General features: G+C 35.2%; 1 protein-coding gene across 3 annotated transcripts in view; it reads left to right on the top strand.

The window, feature by feature from the left end:
* PRKAR1B (protein kinase cAMP-dependent type I regulatory subunit beta) overlaps positions 1 to 13,279 on the top strand; it is a 242,001-nt gene that overhangs the window by 125,935 nt on the left and 102,787 nt on the right. The gene's annotated exons all lie outside the window — the stretch shown is intronic.

The following is a 13,279-nucleotide window of genomic DNA, read 5'->3' as shown; positions in this document are numbered from 1 at the left end:
GTGACCTTTATGATAGCATTTATTAAAAAGAGGGAGAACTGGACAGGTTTCATGAAGAAGGTAAATCCCTGAGCAAAGCTTTAAAATAAATGTATTTAGAGAGGTAGAAATAAGGAAGGATTATATTCCAAGAATGGGGAAATGTCTTATGACGGAGTGTTGAGGTCAGGAAACAGTTAGTATTCCAACTCAGTAAATGTCAAATTCATTATGAGGAATAATGGGAAATAAAGCTGGCATGAAAGGTTGAAGCCAGGTTGGAGTAGACCTTACACAGCAGATGGAAGAATCCATAATTTCTCTTAGAGGTGATAAGGAACCTTTGAAGTTTCCCCTTTTTTAGATGAGTGGATTTTGTTGTTTTATTCATAAGATATGGCATGTGACATAGTGAGAACCCATATATGAAATGGGAGAAATTAGACACATTTGGCTGCATAGGCCAGTGGTAAGAATGCTGGATCGGGAATGAGAAGGATCTTGGTTTTTAAATTCCAAATCTGTAGCTATGGATGACCATGGGCAACTCAATTAACTGCATTGGACATCAGTGTGCCTATTTGTAGGACAGTTTGAAGCCTAAATCTATAATGGTACATCTTCTCTGATTGCTTCTGATTCTGAGGATTTTGTCCTGGAAGTGATATTTGGCTTCATGATTCAGCCAAATCCCTGGGAAAGATTCTGATGTGGCAGAACCATTTCATGCATTGGAGATGAAGGTGGGGGAAGAAAGTCTACTGATGCATGAAAATCTTGTAATCTAAAAATGGGCAGTAATTTGTGCCAAAGAATCCTGGAATGAAGACTTTTCCTCAACAACTTTTGTTAACCAAACCATCTGATATCTGCTAGGAGAAAGATCAGCATACTACTTTCTGAAATTACTCTCCAGAATTCTCTTCCACTCCCATGATATTCCAGATTTTTTTTATTATCTTCCATATCATAGTGCAGTCTAGTCATTTAGTTTAATAGGTAGCTATATGAAGCATGAAGCAGTGTATACAGCTGGGCTTAGGAAGACCTGAGTTCAAATGTGGTCTCCAACATGGATGAGCTGTATGAAAGTAATAATAAAACCTATTTTCCAAAGTTGTGAAGAGTATAATATTTATGAAGCACTAAATGCTTATTCTCTCCCTGTCCCTACTCATTCTGATAGAGAGATGATATATTATTATACAAAATTTTATATATATATATATATGTATATATATATATATATATATATACATACTTTTGGACTTGGCAAATATGCCAGATGATGCAGTGAATAAAATGTTAGATTTGGAGTCTGGATGCCTGAATTCAAATATAACTTCAAATACTTCCTAGTTGTGCTATCCTGGGCAAGTCACTTAATCCTGTTTACCTCAGTTTCCTCATTTGTACAATGAGCAGAAGGAAATGGCAAACTACTCCAGTATCTTCGTCTTGAAAATCCCAAATGGTGTCATAAAGAGTTGAATGCTATTGAATAGCAACAACAACATGGGAATTTGTTATAAGGGTTCTCTATAAGAGATACTATGTAAAAATCTAGACATTATTATTAATATTGTAATCATTGGAGGGATTTTTTTTTTCCAGTTAGTACTTGGTAAGCCATATAGGGACGGAAGCATCTGTAGCACACATGAATGGAATGCTTTTTCTGTTCCGGTGATAAAATAATCCTGACTGAAGTTTGACAAATTATAACCTGAAGGGGCAAAAGGGATTTTCAATTTGTATCAAAAAGGTGTCTAACAGTGCATTTGTTTTTGGCTCTCTTTTTTGCTCATGCTTTACTTTCACATAACATCAAAACATGAAAAGACATCATTTCCCCCTGAAACTAATAAATTGTAAGTGTTCTGTACTTGTTAAAACAAAGCTAGAGAACAAGGATTTCAAATAGTTTCCATGTCAGGTGATGAAGGGAATAAACAAGTCTTTTGCCGTTTGTTCTGTACCATCCACCGTGAAGAAGATACTATATTTCTTGATTCTTTCCTAGCCTTACTTTCTGTTGCTTTTTCGACATCTTGTGACTAGGCTGTTCTAGTTCTGTCCAGATCACAAGGGAAAATGAATGACAAATAAATCCAAAGCTTTTTTTTTTTGTTTTGTTTTGTTTTAAGACTGACCTTGCTTGGTCTCCCTCTCAAGCCTTCATTCATACATGAAGAAACTTGCTGCATGTTGTGGCCTGTGTGTAAGCTCATGAGCTCCTCAGCCATTTAGAAAAAAAAAAAGCAAGAAAGAAAGAAAAGGAAATTTGGATATTTCCTTAGAAGACAGATGGCATTTTTCAGATGGAATAGATAGAGGTTGTAATACCTTTCACGTCTGAACAGATATATTGGGTTTACCAGGCCGTGCTCATTGTTACCAAGTTTGCTGCTGGTGCACAGCTCAGTCTGGCTTGTCAATTAACTTTCCAAATGTAATTTCTTAAAGTTTGTCATGTCATTTTATTTTAATTCATTTATTTGGAGGAGGGGGCCTTAGTTGATTTTTCTCTCATAGCTGCAGATTTGAATTGCAGAAACATTCATGGAGTCTTATATTTAGAACTGGATGGGGCTATGGAAAATCCTGAATTCTAATCCTGTGTGACCAGAGGCAAATCACTTAACTTCTCTGAACCTCCAGCAGCTCTCTAAAATAATTAAACGTTCTTGGAAGTGGAATTAAACGTCTTAAACATATTTTTCAGTTGTTGTTGTTCAACTCTTTATGATCCTATGGTGTGATCCAGCATATCAATATTGTCCATAGAATTTTCTTACAGAAATATTGGAGTGGTTTGCCGTTTTCTTTTTCTGTTATTTTACAAATGAGCAAACCAAGGTAAACAGGATTGCGTGCTATTGCTATTAAGTGTCTCAGGCTGAATTTGAACTCGTGTCTTCCTAACTCTAAGCCCCAGCACTATCTACCGGGACACCTAACTGCCTTTACATGTTTATCTATAAGTTTTAGTATTACACATTAATTTAAAAAACAATTATTTTATAGGCAAAATTTTGAAGTAGCATTGGAAATGATAAAAAAAATTAATTCTTCTTTTCCAAGAATGTTTACGATTTATCCAATTTTGAAGAGTTCTGTTTGTTTAATGTAAATTTTGTTTTATTTGTTTATTTATTTGTTTAATGTAAATTTTGTTTTATTCAATTAGAAACAATCCAAAGATATTATATTGCATCCATTTAGAGTAAGGTGCTTGAATCTCCACCACTGAAATTGGATGTTTGACCATGGGTACTTCTTTGAGAGCCATTTTCTTGGACTATAAGATAGGTCTCCTTTACCACACACATGGTAGTTTGGGGGTGGAGTGGTGGGGTGTCAAATGAGATAATGTGTATAAAATACCTTGTAAACTTTAGAGTGCTCTATAAATACTAGCTCTTCTATGATGTGTCTGTTCTTTAAAAGGCATTTCTGAACCACTGGACAAAAAGTAGAATTTTGAGGCTTAGAAATTTAGATGGCTGGGAAATCGGCTTAGGCTGGGAAAAAATTAATTATGGCTTGAGGGAATTTTATGTTTGGGGTGAATTGGGGTAGGAGCTGCAGAAAAGTGTAAAAGAGGTAATTAGTCCTTGTATCCTAAAAAAGCAGTGAATTTAAACAGGAACCAATGGGCCAGAAATTATGGAAATGGCCTGAGGCAGTCTATAGGTAGAAGAAAAAAAAAAAAAAAAACGCCTTTTAGTCTGGAGGAAGTTGAAGAACCGTGAGAAGGTAATTATATTGGAAGACTTAAAAACAAAAAAGACTTGTTCTAATTAGGGAATGAGTAAAAAGTGAGTTATCTACTATTGACTAATTTTTTAAAATAAGCATTTATTAAGTGATTTCTCCCTGCTGTGAAGAATTAGTCACACCCATGGTTTAAGCTTTCAGTTTCACCTCAAATAGCTGTCATGGTGCCTCAGTGGAACTCTATAAAGTTTTGTGTAGGACTTGTCCTGCAATCTCAATTTCTTTTTATTTGAATTTTGTAAGAAACAAACAAACAGAAACAGAATTCCACTGACTCACTGATGAATGCAGGAAAGATTTATTTTACATTCTTGCAAGAATGGGTGCCTAGGTGAGTAGGCACACCTTTGAAACTCCAAAGGCAGTATTTTATTTCCTATCCTAAGGCATAAATCCTTCTCCTGATTCCCCATTAATTGGATGTTACCGAAATTACACTACATGAATCTCCATTCCACATTACATAGCTAGTCCCAGTTCCCAGGGGAGCTTATCTTCTAGACGGGGAAGGTAACGGAGGAGGGCTAAGGGCAAAGAGCAAAAGATTTTTTTCAAATCTCAGGCCACCACCCCTGATTACAAAAGTCAGTCCCTGCCCCCAAGGAGTTTACATTCTTCTGGGAGAAGATAAACTCCACCTTTGATTATTCCTAGATATCCTTGTGGGTTTCCGTTTTCTAATTTTAAGTTTCATTTCTCCAATTTAATTTTCATAACCGTGAAAACCAAAATGCCCATCCATTCCTCACATTTGCAGGAGATGACAATACTTCACTTTATTTTTTAACCTTATCTATGTTTTATTATATTATATTTTATTTACTTTGTATTTTTGAATAACATTTTGTTTTTAATTTTATATAAAAATTTGAAAAATTATTTTTGTAAAAATCTTTTGAAAATGAAAAAATTAGTATTTTATTTTATTTTGTTTCATTATATGTAAAAACATTTTTAAAATTCTCAACTCCTTTTTAATAATGAAACCTAATGTGCATTGTATTATTCTCTTAATTTTTCTTCCCACATTGGTCTTCTCATTTGAATTGTAAACTCTGAAGGTAGGATCATATATCACAATGCTTTTATCTTCACCATAGCATTTTGATGTACAAATATTTATTGATTCCATCATAGAAACTAATCAACCAACATAAAGTCTTAGAGTAAAATTAAATAGATGATCTAATTCTTTAATGTAGAATCATGTGCGTTGGATGACAAAATTATACTTTGCATCGAAACATAAGCCATTTTAACATAAACTAGAATTGCACTTACATAAAATTGGGAGGAGCACTGGATTTTCTCAGAGGCTAATTGTATATTTCCTCAGTGGTCTATGGGGAAACATTTAAAAAAAAAAAAAACAACTCTTAAAGAAAACAAAACTTTTTTTTTTTTTTTTTCCCCAAATGCTTCCAAATAAGAGGGACCTGAGTCCTGGGAAATTTTACTCAGTGGTTCTAGTGTCCTGGGAATTTTCTTGGCTAGATCTAACCATCCTCAATTTGTGCCAGTTGTTTTTTTTTTTTTTTTTTTTTTAAAGGCTTTCACAAGAGGCAGATTGGCCAGAAATGTTCAGAGCAATAGGCCTGTTTACTCATAGTAAAAGCCCAATACCTGAAATACTACGTGGGATCATCCATTTAGGGTTCATTTAGAGAACTTTTAAAATTATCCAATATAATTTCCATCTCACTGAAAAGAGAATATATTCTCTTTTCAGAATAGCTAGATGTCTTAGAAGCTTTCTCTCCCAACTCCCTCTTTTGATGCTGGAGGAGATTAAACCTTAAAGTGATTAAGCCAAGAGTTTATACAATGAAATAACTGGCTCAGGATCACACACAGCTACTAAGGGTCTAAGGTTGCATTTGAACTCAGGAGAGTTCCACTGCACCACCTAGGAGATATTGGACTTTGGTGCAAAGATCATCAGGTGATAGGAGGAAGAGGAAGGGATGGAGGATGGTTCACTATTGTCATCTTGAAATAGTCTGCTCATTACAACCTTCCATCATTCCCTTGATCACCTACCTCCATCCACCCCAGGAAAGCTGTCCCTACATGGTAATCTTGGCTTTTTATAGAGATGGGAAACCAAAGCTAGTCTCCTTCTTCCCTCTGGCATCATAGATTGTGGAACTAACCATTAGCCAGGTAATAAGTTCTAGTCTGTTTCAAATTTTATAAGAGGAAGACTCTTAATTGATTAGTGTCAATTGTTAGGAAGAGTAATTATCTAAGGCTGTCCCTTGTAAGGCACTCATTTATACTGGTCTAGTGATTAAATAAATGAACTAAGAAAAGAGAGTTTACCCAGAGATTTCGCTATCTTGCAAAGTTCTGTCACCATTGAAATTTGTAGCTGCCCCAAATGGTCATCAAAATTTGGGCACAGCTACTAAAAGTTGGCTTGTATAAGTTAATCTGCTGAGTGATCAATCAGTCAATAAACATTTATTAATTACAGTTATTTTATTTTTGGAGACTATTAGGGTAAAGTGACTTGCCCAGGGTCACACAGGTAGGAAGTGTCTGAAGTTGGTTTTGAACAAGGGAAGATGAGTCTTCCTGACTCCAGGACTAGTGCTCTGTGCACTATGGCACCACCTACTCGTACCACCCTGTCACACAGACCTGCCTTTGAGTAATTCACTCCATTTCTGACTTCTGTTGGGACGGTGGGCAAACCCATCAAAGACTGGCCTTGAGTCAAGGTTTTCTGGGGCTGCTGTAGTTAGTGCTTTAATGTTGAATATTTACTTAAATTTTTAATTGATTGATAATCTGATAGTCTCTAGCAGCTGTCTACTTTTGTATTATTCTGTTGCTTGAGGGTGGACAGCTCTCAAGTTTCCTGGTATTCCTGGGTCCCTAAAGAACATTGTTGGCTGCTCAGATGATTGGTTTGTTAATTGCTTATGCTTAACTGTTTTTCTATGCTAGTAAAAGAGTGAGGAAAGGAAAGAAAAAGGAGAGGCGATGTTTCTAGAAATGAATATAATGTAGGGCAGGAATAGCTCAGTTGTCTACTGCTTAGAAGGCACACACAGCCTTCTCACAGATAACGCCATAGACCCATCATAAACAGTCACATTAATCTAGTGCTTAACATATGACAAAGTGCTTTTTTTTTTTTTCCAACAACCTCGTGAGATAGGTTACAATGATATTAACCCCATTTCACAGATGAGCAAACTATGGTTTAAATGACTTGTTCAGTGTCACAAAACGAATTAACATAGCAGAGATGGAATCAAAAAAAACCTGCTAGTGCCTTGCTACTATACTATAGGACTTCTTAGATCTACCTGGTCATAGACTTGGAGATGGAAAGGTGTTTCCAGACCAGTTAGCCTAATTACTCCATTTTATAATTGAGGTGCTTTACCACTGGGCCACTTAGATGCCCTATAACAAAGTGAATGAATCTAAGGCTGGATTTGAACTCATGTCTTCATGACTCTAGCCCCAGCACACTGTGCACTATGCTGAAAATTGTGGGACCAAAAAGATTATCACTCTTATTCTTAACTGATGAATAAACTATAAAAATCTGGCCAGGGCTGGTCCTTCCCTTCCTTCCTTGCTTCCTTGCTTCTTTCTTTCTTTGCTTCCTTGCTTCCTTTTTTCTTCCTTCCTCACTGCTTCCCTCCCTCCTTCCCTTCCCTCCTTCTCTCCTTCTTTCTTCCCTCTGTCCCTCTCTCCTCCCTTCCTTCCTGCCTCAAACAGGAAAGTAACTTATCTAGAATCACTCATGAACTAAATAAAACTCATGTTTGTAAAGCTTTTTGTAAACTTTAAAGTGCCGCATGAATGTCAAGCATAGTTAATGTTACCATTTGCAGAACCAGAACTGAAAATCAGCTGTTCCAACTTTTTCCACTGTACCATGTTCCTTCTTGAACTATGTATTCTAATTTGTGATAATGTTAATCCTAAAAGCCTGTTTTGTAGTTGCATAGTGTGATTTGGGACACCTGTTCTGGATATCTCAAATGTCACTTTGTGACCTTCCCTCTAAAATGCCAGTTTAGGTGTAACCTCTCAATACAGCCTAGCCTTGCCCTCCTACAGAGAAATTAGAAAGATGATTCTGAGGCTATTTGTTTATAATCCAGAATGGAAGAATGTACCCTGTAGATTTAAAAGTTGTGTCTTTCCACAATAGCCAATTTATTAACTTCTGGCTCGGTCTCTTTCTGATTTGGCCTTTTAGAACCAACTATTTGACATTTTTAAAAAATATGTTTTTGTGAAACGCATTAAAAACATTAAATGTGGTACACCTGTATTCTATTAGGAGAAGCTGAGCTTCTCTCCAAAAGTCCAGTTGTTTAATAGTAGATCTAAAGCTCAGTAAGTATAAATAGTGCCTCCTCTGTGCTGAGCATTGTGTCAGGAATTAGGGACACAAAGATAAGAAAAAATAATGAAAAAGAAAACCATTCTAAGCCCAGTTGGTTAGAGTACTGGGCTTGGAGTCAGAAAAACTCATTTTGTGAGTTCAAAACCTGCCTCAGATTCTAACTGGTTGTGTGATGCTGGATGAGTCACTCACCCCTATTTGCCTCAGTTTCTCATCTGCAAAATGATCTGGAGAAGGAAATGGCAAGCCACCTTAATAGCATTACCTAGAAAACCCAAAATGGGGTTATGTTCTAAATTTTTTAAAAAATGAGGCAATTGGAGTTAGATGACTTTAATAAATGTTTTTAAGTGTCTGAGGCTGGATTTGAATTCAGGCCCCCTGATTCCAGCACTGGTGTTCTGTCCACTGTGCCATCTGGTTGCTCCTCCAAATGGAGTTATGAAGAGTCATAGATGATTACAAATGACTGAACACAACACAAAATAACACAACACACACACACACACAAAACACAAGTAGAAAGACCTGCCTACACCATTCAGCTAGAAAGTATCAGAAATGGGATTTAAACCTCCATCCTTTTCTTCTGAGGATGTCCTAGGAGATAATCAACAAATACTTTTGTACAACTACATAACAGGCTCTGGGAATGTAGAGACAAATACAGAACAATCTGTAGGCTTGGGGAATTTACATTCTATTAGTGAAGACAAGATGTACATATATAAGAATTTATATAGAATAAATATAAGACAAATGGGAGGTGGTTTAGGGAAGGACACTAGAGCTGTTCAAACAGGGAAAAGACAAAAAAAGTATAGAATAACTCATGGGCCTCCACAAGAGATTGGGTTTGTGGTATCCAGAACAAATTAATTTCTTTAGTGTACAAGGCATTATTTAAAAAAATTGTGCTAAATAGTACCAAGAGGCCTGAAGGAAACTAACATCTGTTTACAACATCTGAGAAAAGAGAATTGATGATGAAGGATGCTGTCCACCTCCTGATAGAAAGGCAATAGACTAAATATGTTGAATGGACATGACCAATATGGCAATGTGTTTTACTAGAGTATACATATTTGTTAGAATCTGGATTTTTTGTTTCTCTTTTTCAGTGTGTGTGGGGAGTGGGATTTAGAAAAAAAATAAATTCTTAATAGTAAATATTAAAAAAATAAATTAAATATATCTGAGGGGGAAACCCCACTATTCATAATTTATGGGAGCATGATTAATACTTGTTTAGAACTATTTAGTTTGCTTTTCTGTGACTGAGTCCAATCTATGTACTATTTGTATTTGAAGGACAAAAAGCATGTGATTTGTTGCCTACCTTCAAAGGGTTTATTCTCTGATTGGGGAGACCTGACTCATGCATACAGACCAATTAGAGAAGAATGCAAGTTAATATTTAATAAAGTGCTTGGTAGAGTTGGATAGAGTCAAATGTCAAATACACGGTAGAGATAATAAGAGGGTTGAGAGACAATTATTTGAGAGTTTTTAAAGACATGTGCTAACTGATTGCATTAAAATCCCCAAGAGATTATTGCTAGATCCAACTTGAAAACTGTTTTTATTCCTGCAGGTCAATTTATTGTACATGCCAGCATTAGAAAAGACAGAAAGGACCAGTGCCTTTTAATGCCATTAAATTCCTGAGAAATAGGAAGGGATTGGGTTTTGTTTAAAAGGATGTGGAAAGTGGAAAAATAGTTATTCAGCTGAAGAAAAAATCGGGAGAGTTGGCTGATAGAACATGTTTTAATTTACTTTTGATGGGCTAGAACTCTAAATTCTTGCTGGCTTATTTCTTTCACAGTTATTAGTTGTGGGGGCATCTGGTGCATTATAGTTTCATCTCTTGGAAAAATGGGTCTAACAGGCGTTTCCTTTAAATGAGGCTGTCAAAGGGCATTACCTGTGTTAAAAGAAAAGGCTTTTGTCATTTATGGTACAAGCTGGAATTTCTCTGCTGCTCATTCACTCTCTGTCTTAGGCTGTGTCTGTGTAGGCAGAGTGAATTAGGAAGAAGAAAAATCCTTGAGATAATTCAATCAGGAAAGGAAGCCAAATTGAGTCATTAAGAAACTTCTAGAGGACAAGAGTGCTATGCCTTTTTAACTTACTTTATAGAGTGCTTGGCATAGTATGGAGCCAGATCAAGATTTATAAATGTTTTTTTTTTTTTTTCTTTTACTCTATTAGATTGAAGAATGTGGAGGGAGCTCAGTTTTTCAAAAGGAGGAGTCCACTTAATTTTATCTTTGAAGAGAGTATGAAAGCATGGAGGGGCAGCCCTTAGGTCAGAGGGTTCCTAACATAAGTCCGTGGACCCCTTAAGATCCTGTGATTATATTTCAGGGGACCTGTAAACTTGGATGAGAAAAAAAATTACATCTTAATTTTTTATATTGCCCTCGCTATTAAAATAGGAACTCTTTGAAAGCTGAGATTGTTTCTTCCCTTTCTCTAGCACTTTAGCTCAGTGCCTCACATGTAACAGTCATTTATTATATACTTCCCGACTGATTGATTGATTGATTCTAGTTGAAATTAACATTTCCTTTGATCATGAATTTAAAAAAAAAAACTTTTCTGAGAAAGGTTCATAGGTCTACTATACTGCTAGATGGGTCCGTATCACACAAAAACAGTTAAGAACATTGTCTTAGATGATATACAAATCCAAGTTGTCCAACCCAAAATCAGGGGAGAGAAGGAAAAACTGGAGGGAGGGAGGAGTTAAAATATAATTTATTTCTTTGGGGGGAGGGGAATGACATCATTATGTTTTTATATCATTTTTTAAAAATATATATTCCTCTCTCCATCTTACAATAATAAAAAAAAATTAGGCAAAAACAACTAATATAGTGGTGACGTATGCAACATTCTGTCCCCCTTATCCTTTGCTTCTCTGATGCATTTTCTCACCTATTTTTTGCGACTAAGAATGGTCTTTACTATTATTTGGAGATGTATTTTCTTTTAATATTATAATGGTTGTATATATTATTATCCTGGCTCCATTTGATTCTCTCTTTATCAGTTTTAGTTTTCTAATATTTCTCCGAATTTCTTATATTTGGAAATTCATACTACACAATAATAGTAACATTGCTATTTATTAGTAATTTTAACTAATATATATGATATAACAATAACACATTATGCTGGAGGCAATTCAAGAGATATGATTATTACCTTTTCAGTGTGAGTACTTTGAAAGTTTCGCAAATTCTATAAATTAGGGCTCAATTTATTCTTTTCTTAAGTCTAGACTTAAGAAAGTGGAGAAAATGTTGATCAATGTAGAATAAGCTTAAATGTGTGTCATACGTACAATTCTCCCTCCCCCCATGCTGGTTGTTAAATATTTACCAGCACACTTCAATTACATTCATTAAAACTTTTATATTTATAAGATTATGTGTCTTTTATAAACAGTTCCATTAAAAAATGCAAAATTATAAGTAACTTATGTAAGGAACCACAATACAAATATGTTCTATAAATTTTTAGCCAGCAAACATACTTTTCATTTTGTTATTATATTATTATATTTTTTCCCAATAATATTTTATTTTTCCAAATACATATAAAGAGGGAGCAGATAGATGTTGTAATGGATAGAGCACACACCCTGATGTCAGGAGGACCTGAGTTAAAAATCCAGTTTCAGACACTTAATGCCAAGTACCCTGGGCAAGTCATTTAACTTGCCTCAGCAAAATAAAATAAAATAAAATAAACTCAAATATATATATAAAGATAGGTTTCAACATTCATTTTTGTAAGACTTTGTATTCTAAATTTTTCTCCCTCCCTTCCTTACCTCCCCCCCACCAAGACAGCAAACAATTTGATAGAAATTAAGTATTATTATAGTATCATAATAATAAATATTATTTTATTATAAAAATTATAAGGTCATAGAATATTAGAGATGAGGATGACAATAAAGGTTCTGTGTTCAAAAGAAGAAAAGGAAGCCCACAGAGTGATTTATTTACTTAGGGTCATCAGCTTAAAAGCATCTGGGTCATGACCAAAACCCAAAGGAAAAGAGAGAAAGAAATGAATATCATGGATTGTGAACAGGATAGTGAAAAAAGCGAAACATTTGATCATGGAAAGCAAAATCAAAAAGAGTTTACAGTGTAAGAAATTGTACTGTGATGTTTCTTGGTTCTAACTTCTCTGCATCAGTTGGCATCTCAGGTCGATTAATATGGTTTGTTCTCTTGAAGGGAAAGATAGTCTCAGCTTTTAACTGATGAGTGTATGTTTCGAAGAATTATTTTTTAAACCAGTTAGGACAGGAAATAAGCTAACTTAGAGTTTTATAGCATGTACTTCCTACCTAAGGATTTTAACAGCTATCAAAAGCTCAGGGGTCTTTGCAATGGTTTAGTGACTCCCCTTTTGCATGACTCATGTTGTCATACAAAAACAACAGTCCTTATCCTTTTAAAGGCTTTGCTTATTTCCATATATTGTAAAGGAAAGGAATTTGCAACCCATTCTCTTTCTATAAACCTAGCAAGATGTGACAAGTAGCCATGTGACCTTTTCTGTGCTCCTCTTGGTATGCTCCATTTCCCTTCTTCTTGCCTTTGCATTGGTTGTTCCCTATACCTGGAATGTGCTCCTCCCTCAACTCAGTGTCCTAGAATCCCTGTCTTTCTTCAGGATGCTTTTCAAGTATCACCTTCTATATGAAATCTTTCCTATTCCTCTCAATTGTTACTATCTTCTGTTATCCAACTACCTTATATTTACTTTGTTTTTATCTTTGTTTTATGTTTGTTTTATGTCTATGGACATATGTCCTTGTTTTCTCCTCCCTCCCCTAGAATGTGAGGTCCTTTCTTTGAGAATAGTAATTATTGCATTTATTGTATTTTTGTCCTCAGCTTTTAGCGCAGTGACACACAATAGTAGCTTAATAAGTGCATGTTGAGTGATATGACCTTGAAAAGACACTTTCCTTCTATGAGCTTTAATTTTATAAAATTAGTGATTTGTCTTAGATAATCTTCAAGATTCCTTAAATCTCATATCCTATTGTTGTACGTCTTATATAATAGTGGAATAGAAACCCCCAACGACCCCTTCCTCCCAAAAAAGATTTCT

The sequence above is a fragment of the Sminthopsis crassicaudata genome, chromosome 1 (genome assembly GCF_048593235.1).
Source record: "Sminthopsis crassicaudata isolate SCR6 chromosome 1, ASM4859323v1, whole genome shotgun sequence".
Classification (NCBI taxonomy): domain Eukaryota; kingdom Metazoa; phylum Chordata; class Mammalia; order Dasyuromorphia; family Dasyuridae; genus Sminthopsis; species Sminthopsis crassicaudata.
Note: the sequence above shows the minus strand (reverse complement) of the source record. Positions and strands in the feature narration are given on the sequence as shown.